Source organism: Miniopterus schreibersii, assembly GCF_964146895.1.
Source record: "Miniopterus schreibersii genome assembly, chromosome: 6".
NCBI classification, from domain to species: Eukaryota; Metazoa; Chordata; class Mammalia; order Chiroptera; family Miniopteridae; genus Miniopterus; species Miniopterus schreibersii.
This window is the reverse complement of record NC_138107.1, coordinates 77,068,307-77,088,115: the sequence shown is the minus strand read 5'-3', so window position 1 is coordinate 77,088,115 and position 19,809 is coordinate 77,068,307. Positions and strand designations below refer to the sequence as shown.

Here is a 19,809-nt window from a genome sequence, read left to right as displayed (position 1 = left end):
TCCTAGATAACTTTTCTTGAATAGACAGGAAATCTAGACATAGGTGGTATTGGAAGTAGAAACTTAGTTCCCATGACTTCTCTGGGTTTCTGCTTAGTATGTATAATTATTGCTATTTGTCTTCATTGTTGGGAACATTTTTGTTTTGGTTCGTTTTTTTTGGTCTTTGTTTTTGTTTTTGTTTTTGTTGAGCATCTACCTTCCAATAGTGGATAGCAAATCTATTTCAACCTTTTTTTTTTTTAACTGAGATAACTATCAATTAATTTTTCTAGCATGTGTAGTGGGATTCGGGGAGTGACAGCATGTGGCTGATTCCAGATTGTATAGTAAAAAATCATGTATTTATGGCGTTGGAGTAGGTTTTTGAACTTTAACTTGAATATAGTTGTAATTGACATTGTGGGGCTTTAAAACATACTAACTCTGCCCTGGGGGAACCTCATTCAGGAGTAGCTGGAAGCTGTCCAGTTTTCTGTCTCATTTTTCTGGTCAACCTCCCAGCATCCTATTTATTTTAGGTTCTTGCCGGTTGAGATATATAGCTTGCTTTCTCTCAGGGTCTGAGATAATAATTTAATAGTTGGGCTTCAGAAAAGGCATATGTACTAATAAAATGAATAGAATTAACAGATATTGTTTATAAACCATAAATAAGTTGTTTATGGGTCTTCAGTAAACTCTTCCTGTGAGAGACAGGGTATATAACATTTGAAGAATGACTTGGAAATTCATGTTAGTGAGTTCTCGCCAAGTGGTCTATCTGGTATTAGTTTATATACCTTCACAGCTTTAAGGAACTGCAACCTACACATTTTCATTGCATTAGCAAATTAATAAGAATCAATGAGGTGAATTCCAAAGCAGTCAGCTGCATCTTTCCCTCATGTCTGATTTTATGTATCCTGACATTAGATAGCCATCATTTCCCTGTGCCAATCAGTACTGAAAATAAACTCTTCTACTCTCACACTCTGTTGTGCTATTTTATTGTTCTCTCTATGCTTGAACATTCATTTAACCCCAAACTGGAAAATTTAATTTAGCTGGCAGATACTTTTGTTGTTTTATAGTTTTAAGTAGCATGGTAACTTAAATGGAGCAACCATTATCTTGGTTTGATTTCTGTGTTATTAATGTATAGATCATATAACGTTGCTCTGCTTTAAACACTATCCTTTGTGTTGTTCTCTTTTTTCATTAGGTGGAGTCTTTGCATTTTTTAAAAGACGACAGTAATCAGATCTACTTAAAAAATTCAGTGAATTGACTTGGTTGGAGCACTCTCCCCAGTTCTTTAACATTCAGCAGCAGGGTAAGTTGAGTCGAGTGTTTTCTATGTGGTTTGATTTTAAAATTATTAGTAAGATCTCTCAAGCAAAATACTAAGGTTTATGTAAAAATCTGACAGTAATTATTTGAGGCCCTCCAAACCTGTGAAAGATAGACATCTGGGATGCTCTCTAAATGAACATGTCTGTAAGTTTTTCTGTATTTCTGGAAATATCTTGATTCGAAGGATGAGAAGATTAGAAAATGTTGTTATTTATAGTTTGGAACCAGATCATTTTATTTACTCTTTGAATGATTACTTGCTCATAATCTGGAGGTAATGTGAGAATATCAGATTTTACTTTTAGTGAGATATTTATGTGTAATTTCATTCTATTGTGTCAGAGTCAAATCTGAGGTAAAATGAATAAATCAGTAACTCTTTTTCTTTTAAACCATTACCACTTTACAGAAATCTTGGTTTCTGTGATAAGGGTAAATATCATAAGAACTTACTCAATTCAACTTCCTTGTTGCACGGTTTCTGCAGAAAGCTCATGAGGTAGAAAACTCTAAGCCAGGAGGAGTTTATGCTTTTAGCAAATTATTGGTGCTGCCAAGACAGAATTTAGTGGGAACAGGACTTTGGCTACTGTTGAAATGTCAGTATAGTAAAACCTGCTCTGTCAAACAGATTTTTGGCACCAGAAGTCTAAATGATACTGATTTTAAGGTTGGTAATTTTTTTTAAATCCAGGCAAACTCATGTTTTAATTAACCCTTTACAGAATAACAGAAATTTGGGGTGGGGAGGGGTTGAAGGTGTAAGATTTGAGCTTCTGAGATACTAAACTTTATTCATATTTCTAATTGTGCAGCTTGTTACTCAGTTTCTCTCTGAATAAACTAGTGCTATTTTAAAACCTGATGAGACACAATGAATAAGAGAGGATAGTGTCTTATCGTGGGGAGCAGACTTTGAAGCCAAACTGACAGCCTCTGCTTTACCTGTGGACATACTGAGACATGATGAGGTCTGGTGGTCTTCAGGGAGACGTTGCATTGTTTAGACAGTTCCAGCAGCTGCCTTCACTTTGTCTAAAAGAATCTCCCCTGAAGCTGTGGCCCCAGAACTTTATTTTTTAGTGTAGCCTCTGAGCATTCAGTGAGTGTAGAAATATCAGGTGTGGAAACCCTGGGTGTCTTTTCATTTTGTCTGTAAGGTTCATGACCCAAGATTCACTTGTGACCAATAATTTTCATTGTTGTGGGCACATGGTGCCAGTAGGAAACATTTTTGGATAATTAAAGGGATATAAGGCAGTTAGATGGAAAACCCATCAGGAAAAGAAATGTTAAAAAGAGTTTCAAAAGGAAAGCCTTAATTTCTTCAATAGCTATAATAGATGTTCAAAGATGAAAATTAATACCCTGAGCCACTAACTTAAATGTCTTTGTCTGCCACATTTAATTTTCCATCTACTCACGAGGTTGGCTTTTACAGTTATTCCCCAAGTGCCCTACAGTATTGCAGTTAAATTTTGGTTGGCAGCACCTAATGTGAATTATGTTTAGGAGACTGTTCTGTCCATGCCTCCTGAGGATGGACATGGCCTGGATGCTGAGGGCAGCTGGCCTTCTTGCACTGTGAGTTCTGGAAGCCTTTGGTTAAGTGACTCACTGGAGTCACTGTGTTTTAAAATAATTATTTCTTTGAGTTAGTAAGGATGCTGCTTATTTCATAAGACTGTGTGAGGATTAAACTCCTGGAAGGTGGTAGGGACTCAGTAACTGGTAGTGATTATGATGATAGTGATTAGTTGTGGCAACGGTCACAATCATTGTTTAAACGTAACAATAATTATATTTGATCAGTCATGTCACTGATTCTTCAGCCTATTGGCATGGACATAACCCAGAGAGATGAGTACATTTTCTCAATAAAACCAAGTACTTACTTTGGTAAGGAAACATTTTAGATAAAATTGGTAAGCTTTTTTCATGATGTGTATGCCTTGCACAATCAGCAGTCCCTCAGGGACTTTATTTGTTTACCTGGCCTTGTCCATTAGCCCAAATAAGGATATTTTCTTAAGTAATACGTTTTAAAAATTTGTCTAATTTTCCCCATTCCAAATTGGTAGTAAATAGAAAACTGTTTGCAAGAAGGAAAACCCTCATCATTAGAATGCTCTTTCTTTTATGGTCCTTTTTATAAAAGATAGCAAATACAAATTATTTTATCTATAAAATAATGTGGTTTTTCATATCCCGCCATTTCCCTTCAGGTAGCCAGTGCTTTGGACTTGCTTTGGCCTTGTGCACTGTAAGGTCATATTAGCTGAACTGTGAACCTTTAACCATGTACACATATATATGCTCTCATTGCATCGGAGGTAATTGTTTAAGAATTATGTAAGTGGCATTGCTTCTTCAAACTGAGGAAAGGTAGGAAGGAAGGTGAAATGATTAACATTCATTGGACACGTTCCACGGAGTCAGGATCCGTGCTGTAGCTGCTTAATAGTTTAAAAAAGTATTCATTTGAGGAAATCTGGTTTCAAAGCATTAATTACTTTGCTGAGAATTACGTGGTTATGACAGTACCTTTTGGAATCAGAAGTTATTGAAATCTTACTTTAACTTAGGATATCTGAAATATGCTATTCTGTATTCTGTGGAAATTACTGTTTTGTGATTTCCCAGACCCACTGTTCATCCATCCCTCTGCTCCTTTCTCTTCTGTTATGCCGGAGTGAGTGCAGCCCCTTACTGTTAGCTGCATGGTTTCATTTTTCTGAAAAAGTTTTCCTACCCTCTTCTATAAAACTTGACTCTCCCTGCTTTGTTTTTAAGCATGTCCCTTGGCTGTACCTTGATTCACTCATTCATTCAGCACTTCACCTTTTACGCAGTCACCATTCAGTCCGCAGGCATGAATGAAACCAGTGGTGCGAGCAGAGCACATTGCGTTCCACGGGCATTCTGCAGCCGTCTGAAAACCGCCCGTGGGTTGCTTTCGTATCAGTTCACGGTATTCCCTCTGCCTGTCCTTCTTCCTGCCTCCTTACTTTAGCTTGCAGTGTAGGATGGCTGCGTGGGGGAACCTCTCATCTTTTTCTTGCCACACAAGTGCCACTGTGTGATCATAGGCCTTGTTTCTGTGATGACCTGAATTTCCATTTGGGTAAAGCTTTACGGTTTACAAACAAACGTCTTCCATGCGACATGATCTCCTAAAGGCAGTGGCCAGTATGTGGATATCACTTACCTTTTGTTGTGTTTATGAAGAAATGGAGGCTCAGGGGGTTACAATTTATGACTTGCTCCAAGTCACAGTATTAGTGAGTCATAGAACCCGAATTCTCTTTCTCTCACTTCAGACAGTGTGCCATTCACCTCCAGATCACTGGTCTAGTTGACTGGCAGTGTTCAAATATCAGAACTTTGGTGATGTGGTCACTATGTTCTATTTAGTAGGAATGATATAAGGAAGGAGAAGCTATATTGGAGTTTGGAGGAAGAGTCACAGCTCATAACTTTGGGGACAGTACACCTTTACCTTCCTTGGTGATATTAACTATTAAGTTCACTCAGTCACTCCCCCTGCTCTGAGAATCTCCATCTCCAAGCAATACCTTTGTAGATCAAGAATGGCCTTTGGAATTCTGATCCCTTTGGCAATTACAGGCTTCATCATAAATTGGATATTGAACAAAATCACCCACTTGGAGATCTTCGTGTTTTCTCTCTGAGTCATTTTGACACTTTACATTTCTCCCAGGTCGTTTCTTGTACGTATATGTGGGCTCGTGCTTTATAGTAAAGTGACTTTTGTGAGGTTTTTATCTCACATGCTGCACTGGAAGCTGCTCGAAGGCAAAGACCGTGTCTTCATTTTATTGGTGTCCTCTTCAACCTTGAAAACGGTGACTGAAAAAATAGTAGCTGTTCAATAAATAATTGTTCAATTTAATAGAAATATTTGGTAGTGCGTTTTCTTGTACAATTTCTTTGGGGACTGCAAATGGATACCTGGGCACAGATTTCATTTCAATCATATTAGTGAGATGAATCAGCAAGTCTGATACTTATTAAATATCCAGAGCAAAGCCACGAGCGCAAATTAATGTGCTGTTTTAGTGTTCTTTTTGAATGCAAAAAATCCTTCTTAAAGCAAAATAACAACAATCCCTCCCCTTCTAAACAAAACAAAACAACAATCCCTACATTCCACCACTTACAGGAATGTTTTATTGTCCTTATCTTGACCATGGGCACAAAAACAGTTGACCTCTGAAAAGATTTAATGAGCAAAAGTAAGACGTGGCCTCTGAGTAGAAGGTTTCCTGAGAGACCCAGGTGGCGCTGTGATATGAATGTGTGGCAGGGCTCTCTGACTTCAGGACTAAGGCTATGCATTTAATTTGGCCTGTCGTGGTGGGAAGCCCCTGAGCATTTTTAAAAAAAATATATCTTCATTGATTTCAGAGAGAGGAAGAGAGAGGGGGAGAGAGAGAGAGAGAGAGAGAGAAACATCAATGATGAGTCACTGATCTGCTGCCTCCTGCACAGGGATGGAGCCTGCAACCCGGGCATGTGCCCTGACCAAGAATCCAACTGCGATCTCCTGGATCCTAGGCCGATGCTCAGCCGCTGAGCCACGCCGGCAGGGGAGCCCCTGAGCATGTTTGAGCTGCAGAGTGATGTAGTCAGAGCTGCACATTAGGAATATGGATCCTGCGGGTGTGTTGGATGGCGTGGGGGTAGAAGTGAGGGTGGGGTGAGTGGGCGCAAGAGTTCCTGAAGGCAAGGAAGCCATTTAGGAGGCACTTACGTTAATTCACCCAAGAGCTGTCACCTCATGTTGTGCCGGTTACCTCTCCTCCCACACTTATATCACAGATGAAAGCTCTGTTTGGAAAAGTTTAGTGAACGTTTGAATCCCAGGTTTAGGAAATTCTTTCTGACTTAACTTCCTCCGATCTCTTCCTTAGTTACTCACGTCTTGGGTTTTGCATCATAGTGCCCAAATTGTTTTCTTTCAGCCCAGATTGTTTTTCTTATGCCTCTCCTGATATTTCCATGAGTCTCTGCCCCTGATAATTGTCCCTGGATTTCATAGACCCCGAGGGTACAGTGCCTAGACTTGTCCTTTGGAAGTTGGCCAGTTGGATCCAGAGAGCCTTCTGCCCTCCTGACTTTGTGCTGTGGGTGATCTGGTGGGTGTTGAGGGCCTGAACTGGAGTGGTGGCAATAGAGATCGACAGGACACGGTCAGTAGGAGGGAGAGTGTGCAGGAGGCCAAAGGAGGACTGCTTGATTGGATAGAGTGGGGGCTTGTGTGTGTCTGTGCCCTTCTGGGGACACTGTCAATGATGACACCAGGCTTTGAACCTGGGAGTTTGAATATACTAGAAAAACAGAAATAGAGAAGTTGGTGTGGGTAGGAGGAGGATGAATGTGACTGTATGCCAGTTGAGTCTGAGATAAAAGTAGATATAAAGCATATACTTGACTTTTTATTTTTTTCAAGAGGTTTTACTGTTGGAAACAGGAATTCACTGGAAGACGCGAGTCTTCTTCCTCTTTTTGCTGTTCTTCCAGCTCCTTCAGTTTTTTTCCAAGAGCTTAGGATGGTTTTAGGCTTTGTCAACTTTACTCTGCCAAATCCACCCCCCCAGCCAACCCCAAGTCACCTCCTCAGGAACATGTGTACTTGTCAGAGAACTCGCAGCAGCCAGAAGCGCGCCTTTCTGCCTCCTCAAATAAAACACATGAGAAAATAGCTCTTTTCCTTTGGAGGAGCATGGCCATTGTCATCTCACAACTTGCTGAAATAGCACAGCACAGGAACATTTTTTGGCAGGCTGGGAAATCTAGGGAATTCGCAAACACACATACTTCTCCTTTGCTATATTTTTGATCGAGGCAGTCTAGTTCAGGGAAGCAGGGCAATTTTTACTTGAGCACTAAAATCGAAAAAATGTATAAGTCATTAGAATCTAAAGTTGTTTTCTCAATTGGCGGTATTTCTAACAACAGAAACCTTAGGCTCTTAAGTTTGGTGGTAGTAGTGAGTTGGCTGGTCCCAGTGTAACCCCTGCCCTTTCCCATCCAGTGAGCAGTTGTTGAATTTTAGGAAAGATGCTCTTGATTAAATCCATTTAAGAGCATGTAGTGGTCCTGTAATTATCATTTGTGTATTAATGATTAAAGCAAACATTTAATAACTATAGGGCAGTAAATATATTTCAGTTCTTGAGCCATAAAAAGATTTCCATTAACAGAATGTTTTGTGCACAAATAAATTATTCATTGACTGTAGCGGAGCTCGATTCTGTCATCAGCCTTAAGTGGAGATTTTGAGAACACCAATCATCACAGATGCCAACAGTAAGTTGGCTTCAGCCCTCATCCTTCCTACATGGAACCTGAACTTTTTGGCTATTTGTAAAAGCTTTAGTTGAGTTAAATTCAATGAATATTTATGGCATTTCTGCCATATGAAATTTAGTGTTCAGATGGTTGGAGAAGTACAGTGATGAATAAGTCTGCATTTGGGCCTTCATGTTTCTCAGAAACCTAAGTGAGAGATAGGGAGCCTAGTATACACCAAACACGGATGTAAACAGCCTAAGTAGCACCCTAAGAAATGTCTAAATAAAATGTGTTGCAAATTCCGAGGAGAAAGGAATGGTATGCGTTTTCTTGTGTTAATGTTGGGGGGAAGGGCTTGGGGATCAGGAAATGTTTCCTGGGGTCGTCTTTAAGGACAGACAAGGGTTTTGACAGGTGGAGAGAATTACAACCACATAGGCAAAGAGATGGGATGGATAATATGGGGTTCATGATGGTAGGAAAAGTAGCAGGGAGCGGTAGGAACACAGCACTGGTAAGTAGAGAGGAGACATAAGAGGAAAGAAAAATACCAAGGTATAGAGGATCTTGAATGTGCAATTAGCACATCAGTTAGTTAGACACTGGAGACCCTTTACCCACTTTTACCCACTTTTTTGCTCCTTTACCCATTTTTGAGCTCAGGAGTAACATGATTGGATTATATGTTTGAATTATATCTCATCTCACCTCACCCCGCCAATAAGAAGTAAAACACTTGAAGGTAGACAAGTTAGGAAGCTATTGGGATAGTCTCCATGAGAGGCAATAAGGTTCTGAGGTAGGTTGGTTGTAATAGAGATACAAAGGAAGGGACAGATGGAAGAGACCCTGTCATTGATTGTCTACAGGTTGTGGCATGTGACTGGCTACATGAGGGCTGGGAAACAGGAAGGAGTTTAAAGTTCCGTTCAACAATCTTAGTAAACTTTTGAATCCAATCAACATTTATGGAAAGCCAGCCATGTGCAAGACACTGTGCTTGGTGCTAGAGCTGTGTACTGAGAAAAATGGGAATGGTCCTGTTCCCAAGTAGCTGGACATTTGGTTGGGGATATGAAATATGCACTCATTCAACTAAAATTTAAAGCAGACCATGACCAGTGTGGTGACCGGGGGTAGAGCCAAGGGTTACGAGAACACAAGGAGAGAGGCCTTAATTCTGACTCTGGAAAAAGGGGGGTAGTGTATAGAAGAGATGACCATTCAACCTTGAAGATCAGGTAGAGAACTCCAAAATATGTTAGCTCTCAGAAATGTTGCTGGAAAACCAAGAGAGGCAAGTATCAATGCTGAGAGGAGAGGAACTTTATGGAGAGAAGAGCTCTTACTTACTGTCCACTGTGTGTCAGATCCTGAGCTGAGAGCTCTATAGTTAAGGAACATTATCTTCAACTGTGTCAAGTGCTACAAAGTCGTCACCAGTGTTAGGGCCTAAGAAAAGGCCACTGTATTTTGCAAGGTAAGGATCATGGGATGGCTTTTGAAGAGGTTTCAGTAGGGTAAGGGGTGGCAACATTCTGAAGGTTATTACTTATCTTGAAGATATAATTAAACTACACCAGCCAGAGGAAAAGCTGAACTTTCCTCAGTGATTTCTCCTTGATGGGTTGAGTTTATATAAACCTTGGTGGATCTCAGTGCTTTGGCTGGATTTAGAGGTATCCCTTGGGAATGAGAAGTCTTTGCAAACTCTAAAATATTTCAAAATTGTTAGGTTCCTAGGTTATTTTCTCACAAGTAAAAGATTTCAACACATTCCCTGCTTCCCCCTCCCTTCCTGCTTCCTTTCCCCTCCCGCTGCCTCTTTAAAGCACCCAGCTGTTTGGGTGCACACATGTGCCACACCCTTGGCTCAGAGTCAAGGAAGTCCTCGGGCTCTCCTTGGCCGTTTTCCCATGTGGAAGGAGATTTCCATGGAGAACAATCCAGGGAAGTGCGTGTACACATAGTCACACAGATACACAGGCACACACACACACACACACACACACACGGCCCAGTTCTTTTCCTGTCCTCAAGGATATTTATGTGCCAGTAAACGGACATATATAGGCACATCGTGCCACATTCACCCTGAGGAAACAGGGCAGGGATGCAGTCATCTAGCAGGAGTTTGATTGTAGGGATATTATTAATAATTTAACTTTTAGGAAAAATAGGACTTAGACAAAAAATTTAAAATTGCTTTGGTACGATGAATAGCATATTACTATAGAATGTAAAGGGATGAGATTTATATCATGGTTATGTTTAGTTGATTTTTGTTATTTTTTATTAAAATAAATTATTACAGCAAACTTTGCAAATAAAATTACTTCCACAGAGGCACCCGTAGTATTACAAAGAGTAATTTAAAATTATAAATGACCACCCTGTAATTTAAAAGGAATAAAAGGAGGGCATTTCAAAGGAGTAGTGGAATGGAGGAAGAAGCAATTCCTCCTTAACCCTGCAAATGCATGGTTGTACATGAGCATGGTATGTGTGAGTGTGTTATAATTCATTCATTCATTCATTCATTCATTCATTCATTCATTCATTCATCCGTCATTCATCCATTCACCTACTCACTCACTTGATCACTCAATCAATAAATGTTTGCTGATTTCCTCTTGTGTTCCAGGCTAGGGGTTGGAAAATATAGCTGGGTAGAGAAAAGACATGCAGCATTTTAAATAAAATGCATTCTTCATATAGGATACTGGCCAATATAAGTAAGTTTGCCTGTTATATAGGTAGATGGCTTGATGAAAGTACATTTATGAAGTATTATATACTACTGCTTTTTCCCTTCAAAGCTATTCCCTACCATTGTGAGCCCTAAAATGTGTTCAGCCTGCTAGAACACAGGAATCCAGTTATTAGATTACTGGTAGTGGGACTCCTCAGAGTTTCTAAAGGAATTGCCATACATTCTCATCAGCAGTTACCTACTACGGATTTGGTATTTCTTTTCCTTAAGAATTGAATTGGCAAGATCTTTTATCAAGCTGCCTTTCCCCTGTCTTAGAAGCCTTGGGATGGATAGGGTCAGTATGTTTATTACAGGTAAATATTCTGAATATTCTCAGAGAGTTCCCCAAATATAGAGACATCTTCTACCTTTGTCATGATCTTTTCAACCAGCCATCAAGCTCAGAAGTGGGAAGGGCCATTGAGACTGAGATAGGGCAGAGTAAAGATGAGAGCGTAGCCATGTGCCATCCTGCCAGGTAATACTTTCGATTTTTACTTTTTTTATTTCCCTCCTTGCTTCATTGTAATAATTTTCTATTTTTCTCTCCACTGGGAACTGGCTGGTAGGCTTGCAGGAGTTATCCTATTTTAATTTCAGCTTGGTTATGCTATGAGAAAACAAGGCCTTCATGTTTTCTACCTGTTTTTATTTGCAGCCCACACTCATGAATATTGGGGTCAGGTGTAACATGCCACCATGTTTACCTCTATTTTAAATAGTCAAAAATTCAAATTGAACTGATAAACCTATGGGGCCTTTGCCATAGAATTAATCTTGAGTTCTTTTGTTTCCAAAGAAAATTACAACTATGTGTGTACAATATATGCATAAAGGCAATAACTTTCATTATGTCAAAATATAAATTCTGAGTTTTTGGAATTGATGAACATATTAATATATATTTCGTAGAGTTACTAAAATATTTGAATTAAACTATATATAAATTTGGAAGTTTATAATACATGTTCTAAGAATGCCTTAACCCAAATTTGGAAGTGTTTATTTGACAAAGATAAAATGTTCATGTGGATATGTTTTAAATTTTAGAGAGGAAAAAAAAGTTAATTTCACTTTGGTATTATTTTCTAATATGTTTTTGCCTATATTGCTTTTGAAAGCACATATATTCTCTTACACCTTGTATCTGTGGCCTTGGGGGAGAGGACAAGAGCTGGTCTGATGTGTGGATCTAGATCATTTATCTATTCACTCATATATAACAGCATCATTTTGATCAACTGTTAATTAATTAACTATAAAATTCCCTGATATCATTATAGGTCAAAGGAATACACTCTTTTCAAAATATCTAGAAGTATACTATATGTGCCATTAACTTCACGTGCTGTGAACCTTTATCAGCTGGCAGGAACAAGAGCTGAAATGCCTTGGTTAGTTATCAGCAAATTTTCTACTAGTTTCAGTAAAAATAAAGGTATTCAGACTCCTCATATAAGCTTTTGTTCTTAAGCTGTTTAAACATGAATCTAATGGGCATTTCTTCTAAACTAAGATGTTACAATATGATGTTTCATTTTTAAAAGTTAGTTTAAGATAGTGAAAAGGAATTTCTAAATCAGATATTTTAAATTTGTGTTTTGGGGAGTAGCATGGTTGACCTGTACAGCGTATGGGATAGAAGATCTGCTCACTTTGGATTTTGTTTAGCATATAGAGGTGAGCCAGTGGATGAAGAAAATAATTTATTCAAGATATTTCTTATTTTACTTTAAATGTTTACTACTCTAATTATAATTACTTATTGTTTTTAATGTGCCTGTGGATGTTTGATGAATTTTGGAAATCTGATGAAAAAATTAAAATAAATTAATTCAGTTTTAAGGTTGGTACTGTGAATTATTCTTCAGAAAAGATGCAACTAGTTAACATTTTCTGAAGAACACACTTTAAAATATTTCCATTTGTAATAACATTATTACTCAGCCTTCTTTTAGGTATCTTTGAAAATTAAGTTTGGAGACAGTGTAATTTCTGTTATGTTTCTTTTTTTCCCTTTTAAAACATTTTATTTTTCAATTACATTTAACATACAGTACTATATTACACCCCAGTGATTAGACATCACATCACTTACTAAGTGATCATCAATAAATCTTGTACCCATCTGACACCATACAGAGATGTTACAATATTATTGACTATATTTCCTATGCAGTTTCTTATAATGAGATGTGTTTGAGTTTATAGTTAGTAATAATATATAAAATAACTTATAAGGAGGATGTTTCTGATAACTCAATGACTTCTAAGTTTTATTTTCTAATATTATAAAAACCTTAATAAGTGGTTTCTGAATTAAATAATACCAGTATTACATGAGAACATAAACATTATGCCAGGTAGTTAATTCTGTTGGGAGGGAACAGTGATTAACTGGACAGGTCATTGGTTGAAGTATCAGGAAACCACAGAGGTCCTTGTCCTGGATCTCATAGAAAACTTACAGACCTTGGGCAAGTCGCTTAACGCTCCCTAATCTCACCACCAACCTCTTGATTTTAAGGATACATATATAGACTTCTGTATATATCTGCAAAACCTCTAAAATTCTTTCTCTGTTTAAAACACAAAAATCCAGACTCTGTACAGATCTGTAAACAAAAATTGATATGGATTATTGCAGGAGTTGAGTCAGTCCCTTAGTCCAGATGTCTAAGAAATATCATTCCTCTAAACTTCCAAGTAAAAAGGGACAACTCTATTCAAAACATTCATAGTACTCATGTAAATTGTTGAAAAAAAAGTTGCTACAAGATTTATCTTTCAAGTTTAAGATCTGGATAGTGAACAAAAGAGTGCAAGGGTGCTTTTAGAGGTCTGTCTCGTTCTCTTTGGCCTTCGCTGCCATGCTCCCACCTACTAGACCTTAATTTTAATTAGTCTGATAGGGAGATGTACACATGGTGTGGAGATGGGGGGGCAAGTGGCAGCTCAGAGAGCCTTGTAGGCAAGGAGAAGACGGAATAAAGAGGAAAGAGGAATAAACCCAGTGCATGGCTCTGTCTATAAATGTATGGAAGTTATTGGACTCAAACTACAGAACTCTTCTGTCACTTCTGGTGTGTGTTATCACTCACTGATATTCGGCTCTGCTTGTACATCTGGCTGAGGTGGGGCAGAGGATTTCCAAGACGGGCAATGAGGGGCATAACTGATGTCCTCCCAGCTCCTTGGACTGGACCTGAGCCATCGTGTTGAGACAAGGTCTTTGCAACAAACTTTGTAAGACTAAGAAGAGTGGAGGCAAAAACTTAGTGGAACTGCTTTCAAGACAGTTTTGAAGGAGAATTGGTTAGAAGCCAATCTTGGTTGGACTGTAAGAACACACGATTCGGGATTTGGCTATTGCTGCCAATATTTGTGGGGCCTCCAAGGCAAGAGTTCAAATGGAGGCCTGCATACATTCTTCTTAATTTGATTAGTGATACATTTTTTATTTGTAAAGAACATGCAGTTGCAGGGATTTCTGGATGAGAATAATTTTCTGGCTCATTTTTATTGTTTGGAACAGTAATTAAATCTTCATTAAGTAAAGAATTTGTAATGTCCTGTTAGTGAATTTTATATGGGTCATGCTTGACAAAAGTCTGCTTACTTTCATTGTTTCCAGCTTTAAAAATTAAGCAGACTGACTGATTTTAGATTTTCTATTGCTTTTCCCCCCTTGGCTCTTTAAGTTTCTGAATTACAAGTAAGAAGCTACATATACCAAGGTCTCAGCTTGTACTTATTCTGAGTGACCTGAGGGAGTTAAAAATAGAGTGTAATTGTACTCATAGTATACAAAATACCAATATATATTCATTAACAATGTAAATTAGGATATGTAAACATTTTAAAACTAAACTATTTTTGAAAACTACTTTTAATGAAATATTCAGAATTGCATGTTAAAATTAAAAGGCAAGCCTATAATGATTTTCTAAAGCATTTTAAATCCAAAATTATTCAAACAAAACTGAAGCTTTAAATATATTTTTTTGGAAATTTTATTTTCCTAGATATTTTAATAGAAACAAATCCATATCCCGGTTTAATGTTCAATGTTCATTTAGTTGCCAATGTGAAGAATAAACGTCATGTTCCATGCAGTTTGCATCTTCACAAATTTAAGAATTAAGATTGTTTAATTGCAAAATGTTCCTCACATGCCATGTGTGGTTGTTCCAGATACAACACCAATTCATTAAGAATTCTAAAACCACTGATCAGAGCTTTAGAGAAGAAAAGGGATGATTGGCACTACTGTACCTTGTTCCACGAGAACATGTTGCTTTGGTGCCATCTGAGAGAAGTATCTAGGTATCTGTCTTTTATCTAAACAAGAATGCTGCCCACATCTTCTCTGCTTTTGAAATGTTGTCTAAGTCCACACTCTGCAATGTCACACTCACAAACCTCCAGGGCATTTGAACTCAGTCACTTTTTGATTGGAGCAGGGGATGTGGACATTTCCCTGAGGCCTAAACAGCTGTAGTGAGGAGCTAGGACCATTAGGACTACAGGACATCTGGATGCCAGCCACAAAGGTGCCCGTTTATTCTTTTGTGTGTACTTGTGGTACTGGGCCTTCTAAAGCATGGGGCCCAAGGCAAGAACCCCTCTTGCCTAGATGTATGGGCTTCACTAGCCGAGGGAGCATGTGGGCATTAGCATTCTCTTGAGGGGCACCATCTGCAGAGGCAGAGAGGGGCTCCTTCCGGAGGACACTAGGGGGAGCTGGCTCAGGGAGGAAGACATGGCAGATGGTGTTGTGACTGGCTGTCAGAATGCCTGTGGGCTCTTCTAAGTCCCCCTTGCTGGCATCCTAGAAATACTTGGTTGGGTCTTTTCAAGGGGACTGGAGGTCCTGTGTGAGCAGGTGGGGCTGGAACAGGAGCTGTGGTTAATTGGTATTGATGCCAATTGGTATTCATCTGTAATGCCTGTAGGCTGGGAGGGCCTGGGAGTGTTTGGGTAACTCATTTCCAAGTCAATAACGCTCCCTTTTTTACTTGGATATTGATGGGCAAGGACACTTCTATCCTGTAAATCTGTTTTTCTCCACACATTTGGAAAGGAGAGGATAGTTCCATTTTCCTTTGTGAATATTCTCTGCAGAGGGAGCCAGGGACACAATATAATCATTGTTTCTAGATCACTGGAATTATAAAGGGATTCATGATTTACTTACATTGGGGATCTTAACCACAAATGGATAGAATTAAGAGGGCCTCAGAATTTGCATAAGAAAAAATGTTAACTATATTCTCACTAACTTGTAACTGAACTTCACCACCTCCTTTGTAATTAATATAGGCAACAGTGACAGTGGTTTCAGCCCTATCTGTGACTTTGTCACCAGTGGAAATCACAGGTATTCGATATCACATGTTGTGGCTAGTATCTCAAAGTATCTTTATGGTTATGACTACTCAGGATTATGGTGGATATTGTTTTGTTTCTAGTTTTTAATAAAGAATCATATACATTACTGTCAACAAGTTTGTTTTAAAATTTTTTGAGATAATTGTATTTCATTACAACTGGTTTCCTTTATAATCCTACGTATTTTGTTTTACAAAGCTTAAAACATTTTAAGAAGGGATCCGCATGCTTCATCAGACTGCCAGAGGGGCTCATGGCAGCCAGAAGGCTGAGAAACTCGGATGTAGATGAAAAACCATTGTTTACTGCAAACAGTTAAGGCCTTGGAGAGAGCAGCGAGTTACTTAAGGTCACGTGATGGAACAGGAATTAAAAGTGTCCTTCCTGCACTGTGTGGCCTCCTGGCACCTCAACCCTGATCTCAGTGCCAGGGCAGTGAGCTCCTTTGTCTTGCTCAGCAAGCCCTGTGATTATGATGAAGGCCCAGTCAGCGTCCCTCTGTGTTTGCACTTCCCTGGCCTCTGGTGGCCTTTCGCCCTCCCTCCTCTCCTTTCCAGGTCTGCTGCTGGTGGTGAGGTGTGGTCATCTCCAACAGTGCCTGCCCCTGGGCCTCAGGGCATCACAAAGCACTTTGTCCTAAGTAAGGCACCTGAATGGGTCAAGAGGAAGAACAGAAATTTAACCCTGATTGCTTGAGCCAGTGTTAATGGTATTTCAGGCAATATTCCTCCCTAGACTAGCAGGGGGAATCTTTCAGCCAACCCAATGGGCTTTCTTAAATTAATTTAGAAACTCTTGCCACATCGTTTCCTCCTCACTTTTGACTAACGTATGCCTGAAAAATCAATAGAAAAATATAGAATTAGTAACTAATATTTATATTTCACTTCTTAGTGCCCTTTCTGAGCACTGCATAATACTTTAAAACAATTTTAAGAATATTATTATTATCTCATTTTACAGATGGGAAAACTCAGGCACTGAAAGATTAGGTCACTTGCCTGAAGTGATTTACATGTCTACTAAGTGTCAGAGATAGGATTCGAAAGACGGGTTCTGGCTCCAGAGTCCATGGTCCGGGCCACTAAGCTGCAAGTCCAGTTATTACGTAAGTGACTTAGCATTGCCCAGACTGTGCTTTTCTCTGGTTTGGAGTTTGACTAGGGCCCTACATATCTGGGGTGAACAGCACCTTTGGATTATTTTGATGCAGTCGTAGGAGGAACTGATGCCAGTGTCTCAGGTCCTTCATCAGGTGACTCGGGGTCTGTTCAGCTTTCATCCCTTGCTTGTATGAGTGCAAGGCAATATGGAGAAGGAAAATCGCGTTCATACCCCCAAAGTTTAGTAGTCCTGCAAAATGCTACTTTGGGATCGACTTTGTCTCCATTTCAAGGACCTTGGCGATGCTTTGATTGTTGTTTTAGAAGCCTTCTCTTCAGCAACATTGACAAGTACACCTTTGAAAATTTCTCTCTGAATTCTTGTGTTTTGGGGAAAAAAAAAAAGTTTGTTAGTGTTTCTCTTCTTGAACACTAGTTGATGTTGTGCCAACTAGTTAAAAGTCTGTGGATCTGAGTGCTGGCTGGGAAGCTGAGCGTGCTGTAACCGGTTATCCCCAGATGGCCAGATTTCGTTGTGTACCACTTTTATAGAAGCTCACTGGCTGCGTACTTGGGGTTATGAGGTGCCCTGTTCCACTTGTTTTTGCCAGCCGTGCACAGTACATTATTTGAAAGGCTGAGACAGATGGTATAGCTCAAACTAAAATGATGAGGGAGAAAGGAAAGTGAAAAAAATAGGAAAGGGCACTTGCTTTTCATTTCGGAAGTGAATTTTACCTTCTGTGATTGACTAATAAATGCAGTGTTGCTATAAGACTTGAATTCATTAGCGTCTGTTTAAACAGATAGAACTGAGTAATCGGCAGGAAGCAATCTTTTCCTCCATGGATGCTGTCCCAAACTTCATGGGACCTCCTCCAGATTTGAAAACGTTTGGGCCATTGGAAGCTGTCAAAAATAGATCTGCGTTTTTCAGAATAAGATATACCACCACCAATACCAATCAAAACAGAAAAATCCCAAATTTTATTTTTAAAGTGGAAAAATATATATATACATATATGTGTGTGTATATATATATATATATATAGCCTGGTGAAGTAGCGGTGATAAGGACAATTAATCAGTTTTGTGCAGCTGCTTCCTGACATTTCTGCAAATTGTTGTGGAAAAATTAATGAAGGTTAGATCAGTAATGGTTTCAAGCTTGGCCAGTGGAAACTATGACAGTGTTTCCATCAGCAATTAAGCTGGGCTGCTTTCTTTTTTCTATAGGGGAAGTGGTATGATGTGTGTGCTCCACAGGAAATGGAAAACGACAGCTGAACTGTGTGAGCACAGGTATGGAGGAGCGCTCCCGGAGCATGCCACCAGGCTGCCTGTGATTTGCACCACAGAGCTGCACTTTCTGCAGAAAGGATTTTGCTGTGCAACACTGAGAAGTCGTTCCTTAAAAAGACAGAAAGGGATTTGGGATTTTTATTGAGCTACCAGTTTAGAAACACAGCCATGCTATGAATCTAAACTTTGGGAACCAGAAAGTGGAACGTATGACAAACAGAAAGTGAAACTCACCTATCTAATTTTATTTTTCAAGCCAGAGGTAGTTCAGTACAGGCCCAGTTCACATCCTGTGTAACCCTATGGGATTTTCCCCAGTATTAGTTAAAAATTTTCCCATAGGGTCACACAGGATGTGAATTAAAGTAAACACTTAACAAGCATGATGAAAAGGAAATTAGCTTTCTAAATGATCCTTTCACTGCTAACATCCTGAGTAGTTATTAGAAATATGGGAAAGGGTCACTTCAGTGTCTCATTATCAAGTTGTTACATTATTAATAGAATATATTAATATTTTTCCCTATTACATATGAAGTGCATTTCCTTATAGATGAAACTAAATTTTACACAGATTTTCCTTTTCTGAAAACATTAAAAAGCTTACCAAAATTCTCTATAGATTAGTGGTTCTTAGCCTTTTTGGGGAGGGTGTTCATAGACCTGTTTAGTACTCTGTTAAAAGGCCCTGACCCTTTCCCCCAGAAAAATGCATATATACAACATTTTGCATAAAGTTTAAAAGGTTTCACAAACCTTTTTTTAAAATCCTCAGCAGAGGATATTTTTTTCATTGCTTTTCAGAGAGAGTGGAAGGGAGAGAGAGGAAAAAAAAACTCGACGTGAGGGAGGCACATCGATTGGTTGCCTCCCACATGCACCCTACAACCGAGGTACGCGCCCTTGGCCGGAATCGAACCGGAGACCCTGCAGGCTTTGGGTCGACTCTCTAACTACTGGGCAAAACCGGCTAGGGCTCCGCAAACCTTTTAAGTGACCTTGGACCCCAGGCATTTTTCATAGGGCTAGATTTTTAAAACTTTGCATGGACAGATAGAAAATTAGCTACAGACGTAAAATGTTGATTCATTTTGAGTAAAGATTTTATAAGAGGCATTTCTTAAACTTTAACTGTAGCAATAATAATTCTTTCCCTTTTCCGCTTGAAAAATGCTTCCTTGTCCTTGGAAGGGAGCTTGTACATTGAACAGAGCATACAGAGCTGGGTTTGAAGCTGGCTGTATATTTTAGCAAGTGACTGTCGGTGCCCCGCCTCGGTTTCACCACCTCTAAAATGGTGGCAACAAGGAGATAATATGTCACTTTTGTCTGGCAAATAGTCCATGCTCAATATATACATCATCTCTTCTCTTCTTTCCTTCTTCCTTTGAGATCTAGCTTAAATGTCACTTTCTGGCACATCTTTTTGCAACTCCTCAAGGCAGATTTTTTTCACCCCCCCCCCCCCCCATTTCTTCATTGCTTTGTAAATTTCTTTACTCTTACGGTTGTGTTATGTTTCCTTGGTTTCATCTCAAGGTGTGAGTTTTGAAGATCTTGTATCTTATTAGTAATGTTTTATTTATCATGCCATGTCCATCAAAG

General features: G+C 39.1%; 1 protein-coding gene across 3 annotated transcripts in view; it reads left to right on the top strand.

Moving 5' to 3' along the window:
- The window catches only part of HIVEP2 (HIVEP zinc finger 2), a 170,238-nt gene that overhangs the window by 92,329 nt on the left and 58,100 nt on the right, over positions 1-19,809 (top strand). For all 3 annotated transcript variants that reach the window (XM_081140557.1, XM_081140558.1, XM_081140559.1), the window contains one exon: positions 1,205-1,315. The gene's annotated coding sequence lies outside the window, so the exon portion shown is untranslated. The remainder of the gene's footprint in view (positions 1-1,204; positions 1,316-19,809) is intronic.